This window comes from Diabrotica undecimpunctata, chromosome 4 (assembly GCF_040954645.1).
Source record: "Diabrotica undecimpunctata isolate CICGRU chromosome 4, icDiaUnde3, whole genome shotgun sequence".
NCBI lineage: Eukaryota > Metazoa > Arthropoda > Insecta > Coleoptera > Chrysomelidae > Diabrotica > Diabrotica undecimpunctata.
The window spans coordinates 46,560,933-46,574,605 of NC_092806.1; the positions used below are offsets into that span (position 1 = coordinate 46,560,933).

At 32.2% G+C, this 13,673-nt stretch overlaps 1 protein-coding gene and 1 long non-coding RNA gene across 3 annotated transcripts in view; one reads left to right on the forward strand and one right to left on the reverse strand.

Annotated features, from left to right (window-relative positions):
- LOC140439484 (LIM domain only protein 3-like) overlaps positions 1 to 13,673 on the forward strand; it is a 431,220-nt gene that overhangs the window by 184,398 nt on the left and 233,149 nt on the right. For both annotated transcript variants that reach the window (XM_072529429.1, XM_072529430.1), the window contains exon 2: positions 2,262 to 2,293. The gene's annotated coding sequence lies outside the window, so the exon portion shown is untranslated. The remainder of the gene's footprint in view (positions 1 to 2,261; positions 2,294 to 13,673) is intronic.
- LOC140439487 (uncharacterized) overlaps positions 4,251 to 13,673 on the reverse strand; it is a 254,156-nt gene continuing 244,733 nt past the window's right edge. The window contains exon 3 of the long non-coding RNA XR_011950637.1: positions 4,251 to 4,491. This is a non-coding gene — a long non-coding RNA (uncharacterized lncRNA). The remainder of the gene's footprint in view (positions 4,492 to 13,673) is intronic.

Here is a 13,673-nt window from a genome sequence, read left to right on the forward strand (position 1 = left end):
ACTCTGCATTGATAAAACTGTAGTTCTGTTTAAGGCTGACTGTCATTTAGGCAGTATATCAAAAACAAGAGACATAAATTCGGGGTGAAAATATACAAGCTCTGTTTGGATGGAGGTTATACTTATGATCTACAAATTTATTGTGGTAATGATAAAACTAAAAATATGTCAGTTCCGGATAGTGTTGTATTTCGTTTAGTATAATATATTAGATGTTGGACGTACTATCTACACAAACAAATTTTATACTAGGGTTATATTAGCACAAACAGAGAAAATGCTTAGAGCAATAGAAATGGACTTCTGGCGCCGCTCGGCGGGAATCTCCAGACGCGACAGAATAACAAACGAGAGAGTCCGAGAAATCATGGGGGTTACACATAATATTGTTGATGACATCAAAACGACACAACTCAGATGGTACGGACACGTAAGGAGAATGCCGGAGAATAGAATACCAAGACAAATTCTTGAATGGCAACCAAGAGGTAGGCGAAGACCAGGAAGGCCTAGAAGAAGTTGGAGAGAAGGAGTTGATAAAGAAATCAGAGAAAGAGAACTGGAGGACGATCTATGGAACGATAGAATGAGATGGAGATTGGAAATCGGAAGACGTCGAAGAACGTTGTAAAACGACATTATATATATATATATATATATATATATATATATATATATATATATATATATATATATATATATATATATACTAGCACATAGGTTGCTAAACAAAAATACAAATTTGGTGGGAACTTTGAGGCAAAACAGAAAACTTAATCCGAAAGAAGTGACAGGTGCAAACTTAAAGAAAGGAGAGATTATTGGGATAGAAAGTAACACAGGTGTAGTAGTAACTAAGTAGAACGACAAACGCGAAGTGCTGAGTACAAAGCATACTGCTGAAATGATAGACGTCCATCAAAGGAGAGGAATAGTTGAAAAGCCCGTTTCTGTTGTCGACTACAATAAGAGCAAAGGATTTATAGATTTATCCGCCCACCTAAAGTCTTATTCTACAGCATTACGAAAATCAGTGAAATGGTATCGTAAAATAACAATTGAGCTCCTTCTAGGGTCAGCTCTTGTCAACGCCTATATAATTTAATAAAAAGTAACCAACAGTAACATCTTTCAATGAAGAGTTGGTTTGTCAACTGGTAGATTTCTCTAGACTAACTAATCCAGAGCAACAGATGCTACATGCTCGTGAAGGTCACTATATAGAGGAAATACAAAGTTCGGCCAGAAGAAGATGTGTCACATGTTACTCAAAAAATTCGGCAGATAATGGTAAAAAATTTGCACAGACTAAAATGCCTTTTTCTCGTTTTATTCATTCTCAGTACTCCGTAATGCATTAGATAGTGATCAGTGTAGTGGTGTCCGGTATCTCGGGAGACTCAGACCTCGGAAGCCCTGAAGAAAACATCGAAGAGGATGTCGAAAGCTCGGGGCAAAGATAATCGACGCGGTTCAACCCGAAATACTGTGTAATTTAATATTAATCCCTGTAATAGTATTAGTCTTAGTTTTAAGTTTATATATATATATATATATATATATATATATATATTTATATATACATAAATTTATTTTATATTTAAGTTTTTTGTAATTTCACTTATTAATGGACCTAGTTAACTGATAGTTTTTTATTTAGGTATTTTTAAAATTTTAATATCAAGTCATACATTTTTATCTAATGTAAAGTTAGCAAATATTTTTCAGCTTTTAATGGAAAATACACATGTTTTTTTTTGTAGAGGATAATAATTAAAAATAGTCTTTGGTTGTTATTGTAATAAAAAACAAAACAAAAATTAGTTCAGGTCTCTAATAGAAGCATATGGTTCTAAAACTATTTTCTTGAAGCATTTCTATGTTATCTACTGTATTTATTATATTATAATATTATATTATATTTATTATATACTGTATATTTTAATTAAAAATACATTTTTAAGGTAAATATTTGTATTTCTTTAATTTCTATTTTAAGAACCAATTGCGAATAGTAAATTGAAACGTCAAAATTTTACATATTTACAAATAATATCGTAGTTGTGGTAGATATCTAATAGAAACATCGCAACGTCATATCGGTGAATTTAATATTGCTAATTTTTTATAAAACTGCTAAATATATATATCGTGTTTCGTTTATAGTCTAATAATGGCTAAATAAATGTTTTGTGAGGTAGAACCACTGTAGCGTATATACAATTTCGTATAATAGTAATATATTTCTTTTTTTTTTTTAGATTTTCAACTTGTACTAGATTTTATGTTTTAGGTAAGTTTATACTAGTTTATATTATTAAACCCTAATAGTAACAACTATCTATATTTGTTATCTTATTTAAGTGGCGTCTCGAAATCGGAGATTGGATATCGTCATCGCTATCTTTACCCTATCCACCCTTGCTCTGAAGAGTTCTATTGAACAGATTTAAACTAATCTCTTAAATTGTTTACCTATGTCTCTCTTCTTCTTCCCACACTTCTTCCTCCTCTTATCTTTCCCTGTATTGTCAGTCTTAGTATTTCATATCACTGTCCCCTTTTTACGGTCTCATATATTGTAACTTTCTTATTTTCATTGTGTTTATTATTTCGTATTCTTTGCTCATTTCTAGCAATATTTCCATGTTAGTTTTCTTCTGTGTCCATGCTATTCTAAGCATCCTTCTGTAACACAACTTTCACATCACTGTAGCTTATTTATATGTTCATGCTTCAGTGTACAGTTTTCAAATCCATTATATACTATGAAAAACACGTAACATTTCAGAGCGCTTACTTAGTTCTAGTCTAAGGTCTTTATTACAGATAATAAAAAACTTGCATATTTTGGTTTTATTACGTAATAATGTTCAGTTTTGCTTAAAATTAAGATTTCCAAAATTTCACGCCTCAAAAACTCATAACATTTTGGAAATTTAAATTTAAAATCTTCTGTGTATTTAAATCATTTCAAACGAACGAGAAAGCACGCGAACATTGATGACGTCATAAAGTATGTTTCTATAATGACAGGTCTCCTGTCTAGTATAAAACTACACCATTTTGTTTATCCTGGTGTTTAATACAGTTTTTGAATAGAAAATAAACGTAAATACTATAAGTATTGTTTAGTACCATTGCGTAAAAGTACAACTATTAAAACCCCCAATAAAATATTTATTAGATTACCAGTCGATAAGAAACTGAGTTTAAAGTGGTTACTTATTTTATTATAAGAATTAAAATAGATTAAATAAATGTCTGCAAAAGGCAGCATAGTCTTTAGTTCAGCTGTTGTTTGTCTCCGATCAGAAATTATTAGGTTTGAAGAATGCTCTTAATTTGAAGTATTAAAAATTAATATCTGTTTATAAAAGTACTTACCTAATGAAGCAGCACAATCATAACACTTTAGATCGAGTACTTCCTCGGTTTCTTCATTAATTCTCAACTTACAGCAGGTATTATTTTTGCTCCTCCAGTACAGTTCACACTGTAACGACTGTAACGACACGTCGCGCGACCACACACTACGCACGACCACACACTACATAAAGTAGTAAAGGCAGTGCCATGCGGGTTTATTAATAAAATAAAATAAAAAAATACAGTGAAATAAAATACTATTTTTGATGGAAATACGCCACACTTTAAGAATTTTTTTACATATTATATAAAATAAAATAATATACAATCTAATCGAATCGAATCGATTAGAATATAATCAAATCGAATCGAATAAAATATCGATTCGAATCAATTATCGACTTGAACCAATTATCGAATCGAGTCGATTATCGAATGGAATTGATTATCGAATCAAATATATTATCAAATCGAATGGAATCAAACATCGAATCAATTATCAAACCGATTATCAAATCGATTATCGAATCGATTATCGAATAGATTATTGAATCGATTATCGAATCGATTATTTGATCGATTATCGAATCGATTATTTCATTGAATCGAATAAACTATCGAATCGAATCGATTATCGAATTAAATCGAATCGATTATCGAATTTATTACAGAATCGAATCGATTATAGAATAGAATCGAATCAAACATCAAATTAATTATTGAATCGATTATCGAATTGAATATAATTATCGAATCGATTATCGAATTGAATATAGATATCGAATCGATTATCAAATTAATTATTGAATCGAATTGATATCGAATCGAATGGAATCGATTATCGAATCAAATTGAACGGATTATCGAATCGAATTGATTATCGAATCGAATCGATTATCGAATCGAATTGATTGTTGAATTGAATCGATTATCGAATCGAATAGATAAAAAATAAAATAGAATAAAACGAATCAAAGTAAACTAAAACCATCGCTCCTTGCTTAGACTATAAGGAAGCTATGCTTCCTCTCTTCGGTAACTCCCAGAGAGAGACATCTCGTTTTTTTGTGTTTTACTTGAACCCATCCTACCGCTGCATCTCCATATGATTATCTGCCAAATCTAAAAGAAAACGATAAATAAGTTCATTTAATTTAATTTTAGTAAAATAGTATAAAAATATAATATTTTCCATGATTATGCAAAAGGAAAGACAGTGAAAATACGAACAAGAGTGAAGGCCATGCATGGAAAAGCAATGCAGTCACTGACGAAGATAAAACTAATAATGTAGATGTATGTAATATCACAAACTTCTTCTATAAATTTGTGGATGATTTTGGGACTCTAAATTAGTATTCTGAACTTTTAAAAGAGTCACCAGTAGCTAAATATCGAAGTGCTATTTGCAATTTCAGTTTGGCCAATAGAACTTCTCTCATATTAGTAGATGTGCAGAATTACAGTGATAACAAAGAAACTGAATAAAATTATAACACTAGCAGAAGAACAACAAGGTTTTAGGTCTGGTAGATCATGCACCCACGCTATATTTATAAGGAGGCAAGTGCAAGAGAAATCATTAGAATACAACAAACCGGTATATTTCTGTTTTGTGGACGGCATTTGATAGGATTAAATTAAAGAACATTATCCAATTATTGTAAGCAAAAAAGATACCTCTAGGTATATTTAAAACAATCGAAAAGATCTACCAGAACAACAAAATAAAAATAAAACTAGAAGAAGAACTAACTAACCCAGTTGAAGCTAGCAATGTATAAAATAATAAAAAAAAAAGTAGGAAAAAACACAAAATGCACGGTTTTAACAGTAAATCAATTAAGATATAAATTAGAGCAAGAGGGTCAGATAATAGAACAAATGATGGAGTTTAAACATCTAGGCATCACACTATCTGGCGGCTACCGGCTGGCTACATCGCACTATCTGTAGACAGACACTGTAAGGCAGAGCTAGAAGTACAGCAATACGACAGAGATAAAAAATAAAGAACATCAAGAACTTGGTAAGAAATAGAAAAGTAGAATGGAACGATCATGTAAGCCGAATAACAACAAATAGAGTAGTAAAGACTGCGGGAGACAGTTCTCCAATAGGAAGACGATCAGTGGAAACACTGCAAAAATTAATTTTTACGTTAGTATATAACTGACGTATATACTGATACCACAATCATTGACATGTGAGTAATGAATAGTTCTGTTCCCACATATACTACTAAGAGGGTTTTCAAAACTAAGAACTCATTAAGTTGCATTCTGCAAATCAAGTCATTCATGAAATCAGTCAAATTGTTTACATCATTAAATCAAAAAAAGTTCGTAAGTCTTCTCATTAGACCAGTGTTGGTGATAGTGATCCTTTTAGATATTAAGTCCTTTGAGGTGGGTCCATTGTTTCGCCTTCTTGTATCACCTTCTTCTTCTTTCTCGTCGGACTATGCCTGTGATGACCCAGTCTTTGGAACGCCTGGAAACCTAGGTATTCTGAGACTTGTATTATACCTTATGATCAACAGGAACAAAGAGTCATAACACATTTTATTTATATCCGAGATATTTAATCCTTTAATAGAGCTTGCGGCCTCACAGAAAGCCATAATCTTTTTGATTGTATCTACTTCGCCTGGGTGGTCTTCACAAACGTCAGACAAAGGTCCAGTCAGCTCTGGTAAGTCTATGTTATGCAGGCGCAAATGGGGCTGTCTCCTCGTCGTCACATAAATGAAAATGTTTTGCTATCTCCCAGTTCAAGTATCTATGATATCTATGAAGAAGCTTCTATGATGCTACCTCATACTGAAGGACATTCGAATCACACTTTTAGGTTCCAGAAGCATTGTGGACGACCAGTGTTAGGTAGCGAATAGATTAATAATGATAAAACATGTAGATGTTTGAGTACATTACTAGTAAAGATCGTGATGATTTGAAAGACAACCTTAATATGCTTATTTTCGTGAGTAGTTTCGGGGTACAAAATTTGCACCCCCTTTTCACGCGAATACAAAAAAATAAACCAGTGCAAAAAATATTCGAAATGTGAAAAGTTTTCTGCAAATTCAACTGATATATTATATTATTATACAGAACCCTCCATCTAATGTATCAAATTAAGCTATACACTTAAAAAGATGGAAATTGAATAAAAAGTTAAAAAAAAAAAGATTACTTATCGTAAAGTTATCGTCTAGTACATATTCTAATTACACAACTTCATCGAGAAAAAAATTGTTGCCTTTTATTCATTACTCGCATTGTCCAGATGCGCTTAAAATATTCGTATACTAATATAATACGATGTAACGTCCAGTGCACAAGGCAATATAAAAGAGAACGATGAAACACAATGTAGTCCGTTATTTTTTACTTTATCCAATTTCAATGTGACATTTTGAATTAAATTTGACTGCAGAGGGATGTTCATAAAAGAAGCAATAAAGGACATTTATGTTGAAGAGATAGCCCCGAACACATCTTAAAATGTCCGGTTTTGATTATTTTTTCTCAAAAAGGTTCGGAGTTCCCCCTGATCTTGAAAAAATATGAAAGTAGCTGATATCTATATGTGTAACTCGAATTTTTTTGAATATGTTATGGAAAATATGCTGATTAAGTATTCTGCATTTTTTGTTTAGAGAAAAGCAAACTCTAAACAAAAGTTCATCCGAAAGCTAGTATAATAGAACCGTCGTGAGCGGTTTTTTACAATTTTCAATATGATAGCTACCTTTATTAATTAAATCATTGAAAATTTATTCGAAAATACCAATTAGAATTATCATGCTTTCAATGTATCATATATTATTACATATAAGTTTTAGACTATTTCCAGTAAAGAAGACGAATAACGAACGATAAAATAAATCATAGCAACAATGCTTTAGGTTCTATAATTATTAATATCCACTATGCACATAAAGAGAAGGAAAATGAGATCGAACTATCACAAAAAATAATTATTAAATGTAAAACACATTTGTTTACATAAAATGTAACAAAATATGATTAAATAAAATCGCAATTGAAGAGCTATTGAGGTTAACTGACAAAGAAAAATAGGCGTTGCTCTTACGAAACGTAAATGAATTAAATATATTAAGAAAACCAACATCACCGATTGCTAAACAGTCTCGGCATTAAGAGGCTTTAGGAAAAAAGAAAAGGAAGGCAAACACACACACACACACACACACACACACACAGAAAATAATAATAAAAAGAGGCCGAAAGAAAGTAAAGTAACATGAAACGAATAAAGGAAAAAGCTGCTAAAATAAGATCGGAACATAATATAGTGTTCCTAGATAATCAGACTCGCCATCAATACGTTCTGATTTTAAAATACTGTAAGTTGCTTTATATATAGTGCTCTTTCATCACTAGTAAGACTTACAGAGATTGGCACAAGAGTGATGAAACTAGAGCTCTGCTGGTTCCATGTCACCAAACATATCCAAAACACTCACATTGTAAGTAATCTAAGCAGTATAGTACAAACTAATAAATTATTAACAATCATAAATAGAAATCCGAAGATTTCTTACTTCTAACAACTAAAATTCAGATATTTGTCTATTGCGCTTTCTACAATATATAAAGCAGTCAGATTGATGAATTAGCCGACATGGGGAATCTACAATTTGCATTTTATGACCTGTCGATCCACCAAGGCAAATATCCTTCGCGAATTAATTTCTAGTACTCACGAACATGAGTAAATAAATAAAGCAGAAAGACATTTGAGATTTGATTTCAATACAGGGCTCCTGCCATCCACTTATACGTATTTAAACCTTATTAGGTCTCCTCAGGGCGCCTGGTTTTTGTAAATAGGTACTAATATGCTTCTCCATTCATTTGACGTTTGTCCAACTTCTATAATTCCATTAAATAGACCTAATAACCAATTTTTCCCTGCCTCTCCGCAATACAGGGGATACGTAAAAGTTTTTCTTTTACCTGTATAATTTTAAAAATAAACCTGTCCTTTTTCCCTTACAAAAGGTTTCTTGTGACTTAAATTTTTGTGATTAATATACACTTCTCAATAATTCAAATAGAAAATTCTATGAAAATCATTATGTTTCTTTATGGCTCATTTATTTTTATATTGTTCTTTCACCTGTCCGGTAAACACTATTTCATATTGTCAGTTCTAATACATCTGTGATTTTGGATTTGCTTCTAACCTCTTTTTTCTTCTTCTGTAGCCTAGTAAAGTCCTGAGAATTGTTTGTTCTACGGTTCTCTGTAATTCCCTAAGTGTACGGACATTACCTATTTAAAGAGCTTAAGAAACACCACTCAGACAGAGTCTGGATACATTTCAGTATATTTATCATACCATCCGTATCTCCGGCGAATGTCACGTGTTTGAAAACCACCAGTAAACTTGTAATTTACCACGCGATCAGTAGCACCATCGCGATGTAAAACAAAGTATTTTGTTCTGGTATCGACATCGCTGTAAACCGCGATGATAGTTCGCGAGGGTGAACGGATGATACATCCTTGGTAGGTGCGATCTCATAAGAAAGTGAATGACGTTTTCTATTGCTTGATCCTAACTAGAAATTCTCATTGTTTTTATTATGCTGTAATTCATATTTAATCCTAGTAGCAGTTTTTTTGATTTAACTAGTGATCATCGTCATTGATTCGATGTTCTTCGAATGATATAAACACCTCAGTTTTGCTTTTTATTGGTTTTTATCCTTTGAATACAAATCCATACTTCTATAAATTGTGTTCTTCCTACCACACTGTGTATTGATTGAAATTTCCCAAGACTCATTTTTTCTTTTTTAAGGCATTTTAACTTCCTTATCTATTCTTTGTATTTGATAAATTTCTCAGGATATCTTTTCGCCTAAAATGAATGTTTGTTTTTCATTTGCATCCTCTCTGCTTCTGTGGTCAATAATTCCTGTTGTGTTTTTTCTTTAGTTCCTACAGGTAATTTTATGAAGTTTCTCGTTTGGTCCTTTTTCTGCAGTTGTCCAATATTGTGGACTTTTATATAATATAATTTACATGGTGGTTACTGTTTTGCCTTTATTTGTTCGTTCTGTTTGATTTCTTGGTTTTGTTTAGTGTTAACAGGAAAATTTCTTTTACTAATCCCGAGAGTGTGGTTTTCTTTTAAATCTGATATTAACTATTTTTAATTATAACTATAGTCTAAGGAAATAAGTACGTTATATTATGTAAATTTTCTATTAAAATTCATATCGCATGTTGGTGATTGATGGTGTTGAAGTGATTTTTGAACCAGGCTTCTTCCATCGATTGATAAAATCGTGTTGGACGATTTGTTATAATTTTGCTGAATCGCTTATATAAGTGAGATAAAACTTATATAGATTTGTAATTTTGTGTATGTGTATTCTTGTCATTTTTAAATATTAATATTTTTTATTATTATTAAATTAATATTGCACCTAATCATAAGATTAACCTGCTAACTTAACTAATATGCTGCTTTACTACTATCCTTCCTATTCTCAATGGTTCACCCTCTTCTTCTTGTAGAGCCTATTAGTTACGGATGTTGGCGACTATCATGTCAATCTGTATTGTGCAAACTGCTGCTCTAAAAAGATTCGTGGTTGTTGTGTTGAACCAAGTACGTAGATTTTTCAGCTGGGAAATCCTCCGCCTTCCTGGTCCTCGTTTTCCTTTTACTTTTCCTTGTAGAATTAATTGCAGCAACCCATATCTTTCGCTGTTCCTCATGATGTGATCGAGTTATTCGATTTTAACTGTTTTTAGTGTGGTTAACAACTCTTTTCCTTTTTGCATTCTTAATAAAACGTCCTGGTTAGTAACGTTGCCGGTATAGGATATCTTCAGGATTCGACGATAGAGCCACATTTCGAAAGCCTCAATTTTCCTACAGGTAGCGTTTGTGAGAGTCCACAACTCTTCTTCTTCTTCAAATTCCGCTTCTATCGGAGATTGAAAATCATTCTGGCAATTATAATTTTGTTTGTTACGCGCGTAACGTAATAGTTTAATTGAACTGCATCCAAACCATTCACGGAGATTGCGTAGCCACGAGATTTCACGTCTTCCTACGCTTCTTCTGTCTTTGATTTTACCCTGCATTATATTCCTTAGTAGTTCGTATTTTTCGCCTCTCATGATGTGCCCGAAGTGTTCCAATTTCCTGATTTTTATGGAATTTAAAACTTCGCATTGTTTTCCTAGTTGTTCGAGAACTTGTTCGTTTGTTTTGCGATCCATCCATGATATTTTCAAAATACGTAAATACGTTGGTAACACATTTCGAAAGCTTCTAGGTTTTTAATGTTGGATTTTTTAAGTATCCAAGCTTTAACCCCATACAAAAGGGTAGAGAAAATATAAGAGAGAAAATATAATAAGCATTCTTATTCGGAGCGATATATTGATATCGCGATTACAAAAAACTCACAAGTCCACAACTCAACTCCGTACAATAGTATAGGAAAGATTTAACATCGTAGTAATATGATTTTTTGGGTACTGATTTATGACCACCATGTCATCTGCGTATCTGATGTTATTGATTTAACATCCTCTATTGCTTCTTGAAAGATTTCCTGAAAGTGTATATGTTAAATAGCAAGGGTAATAGTGTATATCCCTGTCGGATTCCACGTTTGATTTTGATATTATCGGATTTTCCTGCCTCTGTACGGATAGACCATGTTTGATTCCAGTAAAGATTGCTAATAATGCTTATATCACAGGTGTCTATTCCAATATATCAATATCTCCATCAGCGCGTTTTACTGTATCGAACGCTTTATGGAAACCAATAAAGCATACATAAATAACGCAATTTACATCTATCTATCATTGACATAGCACTTGCATGATAAAGAGAGCCTCTCTCGTACCCACTGCGTTCCGAAAACCAAATTGTGTACGGCTGATTTTTTCATTGCATAGTCTAACTTTGATATATGATTTTTGGAAATAACTGTAAAATGTGGCTCATTAAGCTGATGGTCCGGAAATTATTGCAGGATACGCATATTTTGTTGGTAGATTATGTGTCATTAACAATCGGTACTGGAATCAAATTTCTGTCGTAAAAATTGGCAATTACACTGACGAAATCTTCATACAACGAGAAGTCAGACAAGGTTACATTTTATCCCCAACATTGTTCAATGTTTACTCGGACCAGCTATTTAAAAAGGCACTTGAGTGATAGCCATATGGAATTAAAATCAACGGTAAACTACTTAATGTAATTAGATACGCTGACGCTGACTTAATGTAATTAGATACAGTAATACTGTCAGAAAATATCGAAGGTCTCCAAATTCTGCTTGATCTTATTCATAAAATGGAGTATAACTTAAAAAAATTCACAAAATGACATATTTGGGAACTGTCATAATGGACCTACCTCAAGACATAGAAATAAAACAAAGAAAAACAATTACTAAAACTGCTTTTATGAAAATGAAGATATTTCTTTGCAATAATGACTAGAAACGAATTGATGGAGAGTAGTGAATCGATGTCAAGAACCGCTATTCTATGACGCTACCCGTGAACACATCATATGCCATCTTGTTCCGTGACGCTCGCCTTAGTATTTTACTGTAGAGAAAAAAAGTAATACAACGTAAGTATAGAATAAAGTTTCGCTTACAAAAAAGGTCCAATTTTCTTGTCGCTTATTATTTCAGCCCATACAATAAATTTTAATGGATACTTGGTGTGGTATTCAGGGATATAAGGAGGATCGTAACGGGAACAGTATCTACAATTAGGACGATTTACGTTTTCATTAATATACTTTAGTGTTTAATAGTTTAGAGTTTAATGTATAAACTCTTCACATATATCAAAATCGTTATCTGATAACTCTTGAGCCAACCTTATGGATTAATTTTATTACCACGTTAAATTCTCATTACAGATTTTTACGAAATATCAAGTTCCTTGTATCTTGTATATTTGTGGATTGTCTTCTTACATGATACAAACATCTAAAGATATGTGTTTTTATAAATTCATTTCATTTTTTATCATTTAATTTTTAGTAATTCATTTTTAAACATATCATTTAAATAAATCTTTAACTGCATTTGTTCGATTAATATACGGTTATTGGATTTCGTTCAGGATATAAATTCTTCTTCTTCTTCTTCTTCCTCTTTACAAGCAATTCTGCTTGTTCAATTGGCGGATAAATACCTCAATGGAAGGTTGTCACTCCATATTTTGCGCGGTCTTCCGATACTTCTTTTGCCGATTGGTGAATTATCTCTTGCTATTTTGACTACACGGGTCTTCTCCATTCTGTATTTCCTGTAATTCTTCTCAGTACTCTCATCTCTGCCGTTTTCAGAAGCCTTTGTGTTGTGGCTGTGTCGGGTATTGTTTCTGAGGCATATGTCATTATTGGTCTTACACTGGCTTTATAAATTCTTGACTTCATCTCAGTATTAATGTGTCTGTTTGGCCATATAGTATTATTAAGGCATCCTGCCAGTCTACTTGCTTTTTGTACTTAATCTCTCACTTCTTTGTCCAGGTCTCCATAGCCGGACAGTGTAATTCCCAGGTATTTTATTTCCATTACTTGTTCAATACTGATGATATCAATTTTTATTTTGCATCTGGTTGGTTCTTTGTTGACTACTATTGTTTTACAAAAATTTTTATTTCAAATCCTTTATAACAGGTATATAATAAAATACCCAAACGGGCTATATCACAAATACATTACAGAACGTTTTCTGAATGTAAATTCCATCATCAGTTTAATCTTAAGTTTACAATCTATGTAGTTGAGCTTGCTATATAGTGTTTACAGATCTTCTTTTTTAGAATTTTTAGTTGGAAAGTGTTCTTTAAGTTGACTGGAACATTTCTTGGAGTTTTGATTTGACAAAAAGTAGGGAAGACCTGGTTGTTAATACACTGGAAGATGAACCAAATATCCAGCTTCAACGTGCATCTTTTAGTGGCTAAGCACATGTACTGAAGAGCCAAGTTGACCATACCGTCAAATTAAATTCCACTAGGAGACTAAGTTCCTGTAGCTGGCTGTATACCATGTATCACAAAATTTTTTATTTCAAATCCTTTATAAAAGGTATATAATAAAATACCCAAACGGGCTATATCACAAATATATTACAGAACGTTTTTGGAATGTAAATTTCATCATCAGTGTACCTTTAAGTTAACAATCTATGTAGTTGAGCTTGCTATAATGTTTACAGATCTCCTTTTTTACAATTTTTAGTTGGAAGGTGTTGTTTAACTTGA